Genomic DNA, 16,318 nt, shown 5'->3' on the forward strand with positions numbered 1-16,318 from the left:
TGGTGCAATCAAATGTTTCAAGTGCGGTAACTCAGGTCACATTGCTCGTCATTGCAGACCGGTCTTGGTAGTTCCAACTTGGGTGGCGGTAAACGCAAAGCTGGAGTAGATAAGCAAGAGCGAGTCAGATGTAAAGATGGAAAACTTGCCCCAGCTATTGAATGTCCTGTGATATCTGTGTCGCAAATTGAACGAAAATCGAGCAGTCTTACCGTCAGAGGGAATGTGGATGGCAAAGAACGTGTACTGACTGTATATACGGGCGCATCACATTCCTTAATTCGATCTGATTTGGTCAACAGGAGAGTAAAACCGTTACCTGAAGCAAGGTTGCGTACGGTCACGGGCCAGTATAACAAAGTCCATGGAGAAGTGATATGTGAAGTTTTAATTGGGAAGGTCATGGTTCTACACAAATTCATTGTGGCGGAGATTGTTGATGAAGTCATATTGGGAGTGAACTTCTTAGTTGACCATGACATCAGGATCGATATGCGGAGAAGGATTATGCGCCATGAGAACCAAGATGTGCCACTTAACTTCAGTTTGGAAAAAGGGTTCAGCAGTAATCGAGTGCTGGTGAAAGAGATTCGACAAAGACCGCAAAAGTCAAAGGCAGCAGATCGGACAATGGTTGATGGAACGAATGGGCCAAACAAATCAAAACCAAAGGTACCTGCGAGAAAAACACTGGCATTGACAAACCCTAAGGGACGCACTAAAACGACTGAAAGAATTTTCCAAACAGAATGCAAGGGTGGTTTCAAGCTAGCGCGTACTACTGTTGTGAAACCTCAAGACGATACTGATGATGCAAAGTCAATCCGTCAAGATCAAGCTCTGCGAAGTAGTTCTTCATTGGCCAAGCAACAGAGTGCGACGGAACGATCCAGGATAATGAGTAGTAAGATGAAACGCAGGTACGATGAGAACAATAATTCGGAACGTTTCTTGGAGGGAGATTTGGTACTGTTATACAAACCCCACCGGCAGAAAGGTGTTCCATCCAAATTTCGGTGCAGTTGGGAAGGCCCATACAAAGTTGTGAAGAAGATCAGTAATACCATCTACCGCATACAAACCATTGGAAAACCACGAAGTAGAAGAGTGGTAGATTTGGAGATGCTAGCAGCGTTTAGATGGAGAGATTTGTCTAATCGGGACGATCAGACATAGGTGGATAGCAGTGTGACGAATATTAGCAACACTAAGGGATACTATCATCACTAAGCCGATGCTAAGCAGTGACTTGTATGCACATCATTAAATCAATCATTATGTCTACCCATATGTCCATACGAGCAGCGGAGAAGAGACGCACAAACACATGCATATATCTTATCTGAGATGCCCACAAAAGAAGGCAATAATTTGTGCAAGTATCTATTACTCACGTATACACGCGCATATGAGAAGCTATAAACGTACTTGTGGCTGATGATTTTGTAGCTGATAACTAACTAGTAAATTCTAGAATAGAAAAGCCTAGATGTATGCAACGAGGAAACCAGACAGTATAAAAGGCAGCAACAGTAGAGGCACAACAATCAGTTTGATTTAAGACACTATCTGGCGAGCAATAGTAGTGTTATTGTGAAGTACTTTAATAAAGACCATTTTTGCATTATTCAATATTGGAGTTATTTATTCAACAGTTTAGTGATTCGAACGCTAGCAGAAAATTTGGAATATGCGGAATTGCACTACAATCGTAACAATATCACCTTCACTGGCTTCTGAAAGATGGAGACCTAAAATGTTATAGGCTGCTTCTTGGGCGGACACTTCAGAGCCGTTCACGAACTTATTACCAATGTGTTGTAATTTCTGCTTAACTGTGTAATTTCCCTCATTTATTTCTTCCATGGCTTGCCGCAATAGCTGAGAAACCCTCCTATTCGATTTATTAATATAATTTATGATATAGCTTCAGCAGGCAAAAGCATCAAGTATGAACTGAATGTCCATATTAGCTCCATGCAAACGTAAAATATCACTGTTATATGCATTCAGCAGTCGATCAGAAAATTTCCTTCGGAGAAATATGTGAGCCTTTTTCAAGTTTGACCGAAGAGCCAATTTGTAGTTCTCGTAGGTTGTCGAAATTTCTGGATGTACTAAAAACTCCTCGGCGGCCACCGTGGTGTGATGGTAGCGTGCTCCGCCTACCACACCATAAGCCCTGGTTTCACACCCCGGGCAAAGCAATATCAAAATTTTAGAAATAAGGTTTTTCAATTAGAAGAAAATTTTTCTAAGCGGGGTCGCCCCTCGGCAGTGTTTGGCAAGCGCTCCGGGTATATTTCTGCCATGAAAAGCTCTCAGTGAAAACTCATCTGCCTTGCAGATGCCGCTCGGAGTCGGCATAAAACATGTAGGTCCCGTCCGGCCAATTTGTAGGGAAAAGCAAGAGGAGCAGGACGCAAATTGGAAGAGAAGCTCGGCCTTAGATCTCTTCGGAGGCTATCGCGCCTTACATTTATTTTTTTATTTACTAAAAACTCCTCAAAATTGTTTAAGTTGTCGGCTTCATTATGTAGGTTTAAAATATTTTTAACTTTTTTAAACAAAGCCACATGCTTTTCATTTAGTTCATTTTCATCTAGGGGAAATAAAATTTCAGTCCTAGGCATAGGTGGATAAGGCATGTTGAAGCGGCACCATGTCTGTGTCTTTGATATTCGACATATTGTTGCACGTCTGGATTGTATCCATCCGTTGAAATAAATCGATTCACAAATTCAAGAATGGGTCCAACATTTATAGTTCCATCTATCTCTAATGTAGGTGCATCGCTCAACCAATACATTCCATGACAGTGAGGTGAGCCTCTGTGTTGGAACTCAATTCTCCAGTAAAAAAGAGTGAGCATATGTGGCTCGAAAATTTTAGATTTCAACAACTTTACCATCTGTCTGAACCGGTAATCAAAATATCTTGAACGAAATTAAATGAAATGTGACAGGATCTGTCCTTATCAGGCGAGCTTTTTCCGAATTAGAAAGTTGTTCTGAAGGATCTTTCTTGTCCATAAGTTTGGATAGAATAACCAAAAGTTCTGGCCATTTGGTCTCTGTAGCCGTTAAAGTTTTAAATATTGTAGGCAAACCAAACTGACGAATCATTGCTAACACCTTTTTTTCTCTGATTCCCAGTGAGCAGGTGATGATCTAAGTCCTTTCAAAATATGATATCCTTCATCATGTTGGACTAAGTTGGTTACAAAATTTGAGTCTACCATGTTTGCTGCCGTAATAATGCGATGTAATTCATAATATTTATACTTCCATAGCAAGTTATCAGCACGCGCACAGCGTCGATCATATCTTCGTACTTCTGATCGCACAATTTTGCTATATAAGTATTAGATCAGTTGTTCTTTTTTTGCCACAAAATATTGTTGGAAAATATAACTCCTTCGCATCATCGTCTCGTGTAATGTCGATGGGAGTTCGCCCTTCACCAGGAGTTATTTCCACTCGTTTCAGTGAAAGGTTTTCAATGGGCTCGTTGTCCAAAAGAGTTTCTTGTCCTCCGGGATTTGTTTCATCTTCTACACTAGCCTCAATTTCAATATTGTGTAGAGAACTCTGTAATGCTCTTACGATAGTCTCATCGTTTGGATCTGCTAGAAATTGAACTGTTTCGTTGTTTCTATAGTCTGCTAACCATCTTTCGGACAATTGAATATTATGGAAACGATACAGATCTGTATCCATGAGGCACTGAAGTGCTGCTATTACTCTTGCTGGCCTTATAGTTTCTACTCTAAAGCTATGGTTATACTCCAAGTGACGTTCTAAGTTTACTTGGATTACTTGTGCATTCTCAAATCTTCGAGGAAGATTGGTAATTGTCTGAAATAGGAAGATTTACAACCGCTCCTCTAACAGCACATTGACGCTCGTACCCGAGAGATACTATTCTCATAAAAGGAATTCTTGGAGATAAAAGCCGTTTTTCTAGGCATGTCAGATTCTTCAAAACATCAGGTATGTCTCGAAATTGGAGGCCATTAGCCAAACAAATGTTTGGAATTTTGCCTGACATAACCTGACGATAGCACGTTAAAAAAAATGTGAATTTTTCTGCTCTGCTTGGAAACTCATTTTCTAAAAAAAAAGTATTTTGTTGAGCTCGAGTTGTGGATATTTATTTTCTTTTGGATTTAACTCATATTACTCATAGTGTGTTAAGTGCCGTGTCCGAATTTGACTGCTATGCCCTTCTTCTGTTGCATCAGGCAAGAGGTTGTCTCGATATGCTGATGTTCTTGAACGCTGTCTCCCGTTTCCTCTTTTTCGGTTTTCTTCATTAGACCTATGAAGCTGGAAATGTTTGCGTGCGCTGTGCCTGTTACTTTCCAGGGATATTCGAGTTTGTTGTCGAGTTATTCGCCTTTGCTATGTATTTATCAGTTGCTCACGACGTCTTGTGGGTGGATTTCATCTTCGTTGAGTTCTCGAGAGCCTATCACGAATTTTTTCACCCTGCCTCAATTCGTGAACATTCCTTCTACACCTATGGGCATTGGTGTTTCTCGCTTGCTCTTCTTCTCTCACTATAGGATTTCGTCGTCGTGTTGCCCGGGCGACTGAATCACGAACCCGTTCCTCCCCCTAAGTTCTGGAACATTCCGTCTTAATCTATGATTTTCGGTATTACGGGCTTGTTCTTCATCTCTTACAATTGAGATTTTCCTTCGTGCTGCTCGTACCACTGAGTCACGAACGCGTTCCGGCTCCCTCATTTCAGGAATATTTCGTCTAACCCTATGCTCCAAAGTGGTTCGGGCTTGTTCTTCCTCTCTTATAATTGAGGTTTCCCTTCGTGCTGCTCGTGCCTCTGAGTCACGAACGCGTTCTGGCTCCCTCAATTCAGGAATATTTCGTCTAACCCTATGCTCCAAAGTGTTTCGGGCTTGTTCTTCCTCTCTTACAGTTAAGGTTTCCCTTCGTGCTGCTCGTGCCACTGAGTCACGAACGCGTTCCGGCTCCCTCAAATCAGGAATATTCCGTCTAGACCTATGATTTAAAGTGTTTCGGGCTTTTTCTTCCTCTCTTACAGTTGAGGTTTCCCTTAGTGCTGCTCGTGCCACTGAGTCACTAACACGTTCCGGCTCCCTCAATTCAGGAATATTCCGTCTAGACCTATGATTTAAAGTGTTTCGGGATTGCTCTTCCTCCTTAGTAATGAGCTTTCCCTTTGTGCGGCTCGGGCCTCTCGGTCACGAATCCATTCCACTTCTCTAAAGTCACATCTCCGCGATCGTCGTCTTACATTAGTACGTAGGCTTGCGCCATTTTCCCTTTCTCTCTCACGAAACTGCGAATTTGATGACCTTAGGGATGACATTAAATTAGCGCTAATTGTACGGTTTTGAGCTAAGTTGCTTTCGTAATGTCTGCGTCTACGATTTCTAGCAACTCTGCGACGCTGCTCTTGAGATCGGGCTGATAAGCGCGGCATTGTAATTTCGTCGTTCGTAACCGCGTTAAAATGTTTTATGGGCTTGGTATAAAAGACTCAAATATTTTGAACGAATAAATTTCGAAAAAGTTGAAAAATATTGGAAGTGTTTAATAAAGTAAGTGTTCAAAAACCCTTAAAATATTTTATAAAGAAAAGTTGAAAGTCATAAGAAACATTTGAAATAATAATTGTTCGAAACGAAAAATATTGAATTAATGAAAGCTACCAATTACTTTTGAAAAAGCACTCGAAAGGTTAAGCAAATTTAAATAATAAACTATATAACACACATTCCATAACCCGCCAATTAAAAAAAGGTTACGCAATACAGGTTTTTAATATTTTATGGGTGATTTTCAAAAATAATTTGTATAATATAAGACTATTATATATATATTATATATTTCAGGGGCGAAAGTTTATATAGACACACTATGGGTGATTTTCACGAGCGAAAGTTTAAAAAACGGCACTCAGCATTATATGATTGCTTAGGAAAAACACATCAAAAATTTAGTACAAAAGTTTACATACACTTTAATAATTTAATGAACGAAATTAAGCTGATAATTTTTTTAAATAACACAAAAATTATGTAATTGATTCGTTTAACTCGTTACAAAGCAAATCGAATTTGAGATTAATACTTTACAAATTTAAAATAACTGTTTTGAAAAAAAAAAACGCGTATTTCCTTTGAAAGTAAAATAATTGTAATTTATCTAAATATTTTATATTTTGAGAACACGTACGATGTATTTGAAGCCGCAATAATTACTGAAGAAATGTTTTAAGAAGATATCTAAGAATGAAGGAGTTAGATAGAAAGAATATGCACACTAGATATTTACTGACAATGAAGAACGTAATAGTTTTGAAGGAAGCGTGTATATACGTAAATGTATGGTTACAGCGCACAATAGCGCGCACAAAAACAGGTACGTTTCTACATAACCGCAGACGTAGCATCAAATTAATGTCGCAAGCAGCGTTAGATTTAGTTGAACATTTTGCCCCTTTAAAAGCCGGTAGGAAAATTGATTTAGCTTCGAAGAAAAGCGTTTTAAATTGATAAAAATAAGTTTCAACGTATTTTACTCAAGGCCATTAGAAAGATTAAATAGAAAGGACAAACATTTTGTAGGCGTTAAAAATATGCTCTCCTTTAGTGCTGATATTTATACTATAAGCTAATTATTTTGTATTCAAAATTGCATGTATAACACAAATTATTTTGCTTTGAAGAATCGGTTGTATGTAGCCAAATTATTAAAATAGATCAACAACTGCGTAAGTATATACGTTAACATCTCTTCAAAATTGTAGCTACTAAAATGAAGAAATGACGAAAACATTGTTATCTGAACAATGGCTTGTATTCTACAAATATTATATATTCGACCAATCTTGGCGATTTTTTCATACACCTTTGCACGTAATATATGTATGTCCGTATCCAGTGAAATTTCAAGCAGTTAAAATGGGAACTAAAATCCTCTTATTTGAACAATGGAACAAATGTCTATTTGGACACCTATAAACATATACACGCTCATCAAATTTTATCAAGATATCTCAAAAATATAGGGACTAGTTTGCATACAAATAGACAGACGGACAGACGGACATGGCTTAATAACTCAGCTCTTCATCCTGATCATTTCGGTATACTTATTGGTGGGTCTATATATTTTCCTTTAAGAACTTACAATTTTGGGATTCGTGACGAAATTAATATACCATTTCATTTTCATGGAAGTTACAAAAAACCGCATCAAAATACGTTGCGTAGTTTTAAAGGTTTAAGCATTCAAAGGGACAGAAAAAGCGACTTTGTTTTATACTACATGAATATCCTTAGAATATTTTACATATTAATAAATTTACAAAATTAAGGCTTGTCGCCAAACTATCTATATATATAAAAAGAAGTGTACATTTTGATTGTCACTCCATAACTCGAGAACGGAAGAAAGATTGCCATGAAATTTTTAAGAAAGATACAGGAAGGAGAGATGATGGTTAGTTGATTTTGAAATCCCAAATCGGTTTAGCCATTCTTGAGTTATGATTTTTTTTTTAGAAAAAATTCAAATCTAATATATAAAATTCTTATGTCACGGTGTTAGAGGCTTAACTCCTCCGAAACGGCTGAACCGATTGTCATGAAATTTTGTCAGCATATTGGGTAGGTCTGAGAATCGACCAACGTCTACCTTTTTTTCGCTACGTGCCTAGGGTCTTGAGATCAAAACGTGGACCCGGGTACCACTAGAATGTGTTTATACAATATGGATATCAAATGAAAGCTGTTGATGAGTGCTATAGTACAGGATAATTTTCATACAACCGGGAGGCTAGGGTCTCGAGATATAGCCCAAAACGTAGATCCGGGTACCCCTAGAATGTGTTTATATAATATGGATATCAAATGAAAGCTGTTGATGAGTGCTATAATACAGGATCATACCCCTGGGTGACTAGCGTCTCGAGATATAGGCCAAAACGTGGACCCGGGTACCCCTAGAATGTGTTTTACATTGTGGGTATCAAATTGATGATATGTGCTTTAGTACAGAGTAAGTTGTACACCGCTGGGTGACTACGGTCTCGAGATATAGGCCAAAACATGGACCCGGATACACCTAGAATGTGTTTTTATATTATGGGTATCAAATTGAAGCTGTTGATGTGTGCTTTAGTACAGAGTAAGTTTTTATGCCGCTGAGTGACTAGGGTCTCGATATATAGGCCAAAACATAGTCGCATCAACCTGGCAAAACTGATAAATATGCATGCGAAGCCGAAATAAAAACAAGAATTAATAATACCTCTATTTACATACGTCCTATTCGATTTTCCTGAAATTTCGTATATAAATTTGCCTATATTAGTATTTACGATGTTTTTTCCGGAAAGTATACCAGAGACGGACTGGGATTAGGACTAGGACTGGGACTGAGACTGAGACTCGGAGTGGGACTGGGACTGGGACTCGGAATGGGAGTGGAACAAAATACATACCAACCTCTGGGACTGGCAATAAGAGATGAAGAAGAAGGAGAAAAACTTGAGAGAAGAGAAAAGAGAGGAGGCTGAGAAAGAGATAGAATAAGACGAAAATGGAGATGAAGCGAAAAATACGGAGGGAGGAGTAAATAAAAATATTAGGAAAAAGTGTAGAGGGGTAAGGCAGAGTTAGATGGAAAAAGCTTATTAAAATGTATGCAGATAGGCCAAATTTAGGGCAGAACAACGTCTGCCGGGTCTGCTAGTTTTTAATAAAAAGCTTTTTTATATCTAATCTCTTTGAAAAACCCTCCCTTCAATTTTATTTTTTCACCCAGCCTACTGCTCACAACCATGTATCTGACATTATTCTCAATTGCATGCAGGGCTTAGCTAAGTTTCATTAACATATAAACAAGTGGTTGAACTGTAAGGTAGATTCGCTTTATAATGTTATGAAGCCGACATCAGCGCTAACCTAAAATATACGAAGGCTCGACACACCAACCGGGGTAGACCGCGGAGGCAATTTGTTGTTGCAATCAACATTAATATGCGGATATCTCGGAATTATTAGGCGAAGCGTTCATGAAAGAAAAAGATTCCATACCAATTAAGAAAACAGCAACAAATGTTATGATTATATTCAAATTAATGTTGAACGAATAAAATATGAGTATCTGAAGCTCAAGTTTTTCATCACACCCAAGTCATATGATCATATTTCTGAGGCTCATGTTTTTCTCGTATTCGGACTCATATCGGATTCCTAAATTTTACGAATCCTTTGCAGAAGCAGTTGAAATATAACTATTTAAATGCGTTTATTTCTGAACATATGTAAATGTGACAATTTTAGTTATTGTATTATAATCACCCTTATCGCGAAGTTCACGCGGAAAAGTGTTCGCCTTCACTTCTTTTGTTCGGGTGAATTTTTCCGCCTATCGGCAATTTCGGGCGAACAAAAGTTCACTTCGAAACAGCTGATGCTCTATTGTGAATTAGCAGTGAACAAATAATTTATTTGCAATTGCGTAAATTTTGTAAACAAACATATATTTCGTTAAAATACAGCAAAAATAGAGATAAAAAGTTTATAAAAAATGTTTAGTATTGCACTTAGGTTGGTATTGATTGAGCGCGAGGAAAACATAAATGTGAAAGCGATTCGGAGGCAATTAAGGGACAGTTCTAACCCTTTGGGGCTAAGTGACGTACTGTAAGTTGAAAATTACTATTTTCAGCACTTTTGAATAACAAATTAACTTCTCTTCAACTAGTTTTCTACAATATTACAAGCTAAATAAGTCGGCATTCAAATATTTGCTAGATATTCTTACCAACTCCTTGCCACCATTGAAGCAAAAATTTGGAGTGCCACCAATTGTAAAGTTGAGCGCATGTGTTCGTTTTTTCGCAGAGGGAGGACATCAAAAAGGCGTTGGAAAGGTTCATGAGGTGGGTCTTAGCCAATCTTGTTTCAGTGAGGTACTTTCAGAGGTGCTGAACATTTTGCAACCGTTGCTTTGTCCACAATGGATAACTTGGCCGACTTTAGAAGAACAACGTCAAACTGCACACGATTTTTATGCAAAGTTCGGAATACCAGGAGTTGTAGGATGTGTTCATGGAACACACGTTAACATAGCAACCCCTTCCAAGAACGTTCACCAATTTTACAATAGAAGAGGCAAATGCAGTTTAAATGTTATGCTGGGGAGTGCTGTGCATATAACTAAAGCTAAAATAAAATATAATTATATTATGTGACAGCAATCTGAGAATTCGTGCTATCGATGCTACACACCCTGGTGCTTGCCACGATGCCTTTATATGGAACATAAGCGACTTAAGATCAGAAATGGAACATAATTATTTGCAAAGTCACAGCAATGTCCGTCTACTAGGTAATAGCTTAAAAGCAATGAAACGAATGCAATTGAAATCAACAAGTTTTCAGGTGACGCTGGGTACCCTCTAGAGCCTTGGCTACTTACGCCATACAGAACTCCAGAAAGTGGATCACCTGAGGCAAAATTTAATGAAGTTCACACGCGTTGTCGAAATATAATCGAAAGAACAAATGGTGTTCTTAAAAATCGGTGGAGGTGTCTTTTAAGTGCAAGAGAGTTGCATTATTCTCCTGCAAAGGCAATAAAAATAATTAACGTTTGCGCAGCTTTACATAACATTTGCATTCATTACAAAAGTGAAGCAAATTTGCCAACGCCATCTGATAACGGATATTTGAACGAGACTCCTACATTAGAAAATCAACATATTGGCCAAGAAAACAGTACCTATATGGTGGCAGGTCAGCGTATTCGTACAGAAATCACAAACACTCTTTAAATAAAAAATATTAATTCAAATTCATTCATTATTTTTATTTTAAAGTATTAAGGTACCGTTGTTATCAAACTTATTTCTAGAAAAATCAAACATCAATACTTCATTTCATGGAATAAAAAAGGAACACAAATACCGCATTGCACTAAACTATATACATATATATAAAAATGAAAATATTTAACTAAATAAATAACTATTTAATTCATTGAAAATTCGCTTAAAATAAATTTAAAAAAATTTAAAACTCAGTCTTTGGGTTTTCGTCTTAGAATTTCAATTTTTAATTCTTTTAACTCTAACGCCCGTCGATTAAATTCAATTTGCTCCTCAATTTCACGTTTTCGCAGCTTTTCCATTTTCAGGTTATGCTTTTTCAATTCAACTAATTTTTTTTCTTTTAGATCGCACATACGATTCAGTGTACGACACAATCTATCGTTATTTCGTTTAATTTCTGCTAAAATTTCGCCCAATTTACCACGTCTCTAGTTCCTTGCGAATTAACTCTGTGCTTGTCAATTTTTTGTTGGACTTGGGTCTACTGAGTGTTGCTATCGCTTGGGGAGTGTTGCTATCGCTTGGTGGACATTCCCGTTCAGCAGCAACAAGATCAACAGGTTCGCTGTCCGCCATGCTTGTAGGCAAATCAGTACTACATCCAGGGACGTCATCGCTACTACAACCAGGACCGTCGCATAGTACAATGTTCGATACTATTGTTATTGGCGAACTAATTTTGGCCTTTTTTGAAGGAACTCCGTAGCTATGTGAGTCTTGAATACCTTCAACTGAATCTTTTAAATCCAGCAGTTGGCATATTGCCTCTTCTGCAGTCGAAAGTTTTTGTGTTTTGTTGGGCCCGCCTCCTGTCCCCCTCGCGTAAATAGCATTTTTTGACGCCTTCTTCCGTACATATCTTTTTTGGTCATTCCATACCTATAAAAAGATACGTTGTCATAAAAAATTGAGTTTACATACTTAGCAATAAAGGAGTTTTACTTTTTTCCACTCAGCTTCACTCTTAATGGGTGGACCAAGGCTATTTAAACATAAACTTAGCTGCTTCCAGAAGTCCAAGACTTTTTCCCGATTTTCTTTTGAAAACCCTCTTGCAATTTCGGGATTTTGCATCATTTTTTCAAGTAGCATTTCTGATTGCGCATTATTTATTGATTTAGTCCTAATAATAAAAGTATATACAATTATAAGAATATCAATATGCAAAAAAAAATTACTCACATTTTGATTTTCTTTCGTTCGCCTGTAAAATATAAGTGAATAAATTTGGGTTTTCCCCGCTGTTCATTTCGCCCGAACGAAGAGTTGCCGATAAGGCGAAATCTTTTTCGAACATGAAAACTTTGTTCGCCACCCTTTGCGATAGGGTGAACAAAAACTGTGAATAATTTCGGGTGAAAATAAAACTCGCGATAAGGGTGAATAACTATAAATAAACTCACCGCAGTTTCCACTTCTGCTTCGGCTGTTTCTGTTGGTTTTTTATATAGTTTAAATTTGCTCACGTTCAATTCTAACAGCTGACAGCCTAGAGAAGAGAAAACTGCGGTGTTGCCGTGTGACATCAAAGTGATACAAATGGTGGTGTGGCCATGTAGCGTAACGTAACGTTGCGGGGTATTTGAGGTATGTTCATAACACTAAATAATGAGCGTTCCTAAAGTTTTTGAGAGGTATATACCAATAAATTATTAAATGTTAAATAATTAAAATTTAAATAATTCATTCTGTGATAAGTAATGAGTTGTGGTTCAGTGACAGCGAAGATGATAAAGATCCGCGTACAAAATTACTAGAGCTGGCGAGAAAGAGAAGGAAGAATTCGTTCAATTCTCTGGCAAACAGAAAATTAGAAAAGCATACTTCGCAACAACGATCATGCCAGCTAAATGCAAGTAGTGTTATTTGGGCTGTTTCGAGGGTTTTGTCATCATAGATGACTTATCAGCACCTCCTTCATCCTTTTGGAACTCATTATAGTGCTGTAAATTATGATTTTTCCACTCTTTTGCATTTATGTATATTTTTTTATTTGTGTGTAATAACCTTATTATTTGCTACGAAGCTCCTACGTTTCATCGTGGTAATTGCTTGGAACCTTCTGCATTCAAAAATTGTATGACCACGTTTGCGTTAATGAATAAAATGTAGGAGCTACTTGTGGTTGGTTTTAAGTACATACTTAAGTTTGTTGTTTTCTTTTCTCGTTTATCTTCAAGAGCTTGATACTGTTGCTTGGAAAACATCACCCAGGCCTTCAATATCTTAAGGTTTTCTTACATTTACCCATATATATGTAGATTTTCCTTATCTAGCTTCCGAAACACTATTCGAGCTATTATTGATTGTCTTTCGTTTTCATTCTGTCTATTTTGTTAATTTGCTCTATGAAGGCGAGCACTTCCACGGAAGGTCTTATGAGCAAAAGTATTTCTATACTGCTCTCGTGATCTAACATGAGGATCGAAATACCTTCGGGTATTTCTGCTTTGCTCGAATGAACTAATATTCGGGTTCCGGCGACGCAATCGGTGTTGGTGAGTATTCACCTGCTGATCTGTGTTGTCTTGTATTAATTCTTGGCTCAGCTGCTTTCTGACTTTTCTCGGCGGGATCTGTGCTCGCAAGTTTTTTTACTTTGCTCAGCAGAGTGAATGTGAGGAATTTGCCTGTGCAATCTTCGCTGGCGGGTATTTCTACTTTGAGATTAGAAGCAATGTAGCGGCGTGATCTATATTGATGCGTATTTCTACTTTCCTCTGCTGTGGGGAATTTCCCTATGCAACCTACGCTGGCGGGTATTTCTTGCTCAATGGATTGACTTTCGGGATTTTCACGGCGGAATGGATACTGACTAGTATATCTACTTTGCTCACTTGAGCAAATCACTTCTTCGCAGTAAATTACACTACTGTTTTTTATTCATAGCCATAGTTAAAACAAATTGGTTTAAAATTTAGTTGTAGCTTTTTGACATAATTTTCTATGAGCTATCTGTCAAAAAAGCTTCAACAAACGGCCCCGAGCAAAGCGACATCGGAAATTAAAAAAAAAGTTGTTTCGATTAGAAAAATAAAAGTTTTTATAAGCGGGGTCGCCCCTCGTCAGTGATTTGGCAAACACTCCGAGTGTATTTCTAATAGGGATGGGACTATTCGAATAAAACTTATTCGAATAATAAACTCTTTTATTCGCCAGGTATTCGTAACTCGAATAATATTTATTCGAATTTTTTATTTGTTTTCCGCTTACATTTATTCGAATTCCTTTCCTTATTATTCGAATAGCGCGTATCGAACTATTCGAATAGGGCATCCGAGCTATTCGAATAGTAAAAGAAAAAAATTTTGTTTAACTAACGCTCATTTTTTGTATATATATTTATGAGTGCATAGATGCATATGTGCATATATTTTTGTTTGTTTGGGGTTGCTTTGTTAATATTCCTTTATTTAGTTATACAACAGTGTAGTAATGTTCATACAAGTGTGTAAATGTTCATACATAAACCTACATGTATTTTAATAAGATTAATATGGTAGGGATTTTTGTTTCCCATATACATACACACATATGTTCGTAAGTTGTATGGAAAAATTTGATTTGGCATCTTTTGGTTTGTATAATTATATATTATATATGTCACCGTTAAAAAAATATTTTTACATGTCATTGTCAACATTTTTTGCGAAGTCTGATGATTCGAAAGTTATTTAAGGTCAATGTTAACTTAATTGAAAACTTTGCAAAATAAATTCCTGAAATAAAGTTTGAAGCAATCCATTTTTAAGATATAGAAACGTAACAAAATTCTTTTGGAACTAGTGACTAATTTCAAAAACGACTGCCTGTCTGTCTTTAAAATTTTGATTGTACTTGAACGCGTTAAACGCTGTAATATGCATACCCAAATGTACATACATATAAGCATATTCTAACATATGCACGTGTTGTATTCTTGCAGATTCCTTTGAAATCATCATCCATCTACTTTTACTGTTAGTGTGTGTATTATGTTTTTTTTTAATTTCATTTGGAGGATGCTTGGACTAGCTGACCATTTTTGCTTGCAGCGTGAAATTCTTTTCTTTTAAATCTTTTCGTTATTGCAATACTTGTATGTGTACATATGTACATATACTCGTGTATTCTACTTGCACAGTCCAACGACCATACATACATACGTGTAGGTAATTCTAAGACGTACCCAGCAGGTTAGGGGGCTTAGAATATAAGAGACGACTAAAATACCAAATTGATTCAAGGGATTGCCAGCGCAATATATAGCTTCTCCAACCCAATTGTCAACCTCACCTACCCGTGGTGAATCCTGTTTCATTAACAGCCGAGGCTCTGTCGACCCCGAATTCCCGCTTGATCTAGGTGGTGGGAGTGCGGTATGGCCTAGAAAGTTTCATATGGTCATACAAAATCGTTCCCGAGATGGTCGGCCCAGTTTCTTTATGGTGCTTGTTACCGGAACGTACCGGATCTGCATCCGGCAAAGGACCATCAACATCGATGGCACTCCCTAAGGCCTTCGGGGAGTGTCCTTATCACAACAACAACAACTTACATTTGCATATACATGTATAGACATATTCAGGCAAACTTTCCCTTCGGTTTTTAGTTGAGGGGTTTTTTAATCGATTATGTATATATGTATCCTTTGTCTTCCTTTAAATGCCGTGCTTGGAAATGTCGTTAACAATAAATATTAGCCAGCATTATCCTTTTACATCTTGCATCGCTTGATTTATTCATAATTTTAAAACGATGCAATGGAAAGTATAAAATGAAAATACCGCCTTCTTTTTTTCATAGTGTGGGCACCTAAACTCCGTATTGAACATATGACAAATTACTTACCCTCACAAATGATCAGTAGTATTTTGAGGTTTATTTCGTTCGGGAATCTCGCGACCCTTACGAATAATTCGAGATTTGATGTCTCGTTGAAAAATAAAATATTGCGAACAAAATTATATGTATAATAAATATGTTTTGAGTTAAATGTCATTGATGCAATATAATCAACAAAAGAGACAAGTAAAAAAAAAAACAAGTGCATAAATACTGTCCATACAGCGATTAAGTAACAATGTCGATACGCTTGCGAGATTTACGAGGACTTCGAGATACGAGAATCTCGCGGGAAGTCGAGTTCTCGATTTCTCGGGTCTCGAAAATCTCGCTTGTGTTCGAGAAGAAATCGTAAGCTCTAGTATGCATATGGGAAACAAAAATCCCTACCATATTAATCTTATTAAAATACATGTACGTTTATGTATGAACATTTACACACTTGTTTACTAATAAATAAAGTTCTATGATCAGTGCAGTGGTTATCGAACCCGATATTTCTAGCTTAAGACTCAAGCACAACTTCGGTTACGTAAATATGTATATATAACTAAATAAATGAATATTAACAAAGCAACCCGAAACAAACAAAAATATATGC

General features: G+C 37.2%; 1 protein-coding gene across 7 annotated transcripts in view; it reads left to right on the forward strand.

Moving 5' to 3' along the window:
* The window catches only part of qkr54B (quaking related 54B), a 234,130-nt gene that overhangs the window by 139,299 nt on the left and 78,513 nt on the right, over positions 1 to 16,318 (forward strand). The window lies entirely within an intron of this gene.

The sequence above is a fragment of the Eurosta solidaginis genome, chromosome 3 (assembly GCF_040869045.1).
Source record: "Eurosta solidaginis isolate ZX-2024a chromosome 3, ASM4086904v1, whole genome shotgun sequence".
NCBI lineage: Eukaryota > Metazoa > Arthropoda > Insecta > Diptera > Tephritidae > Eurosta > Eurosta solidaginis.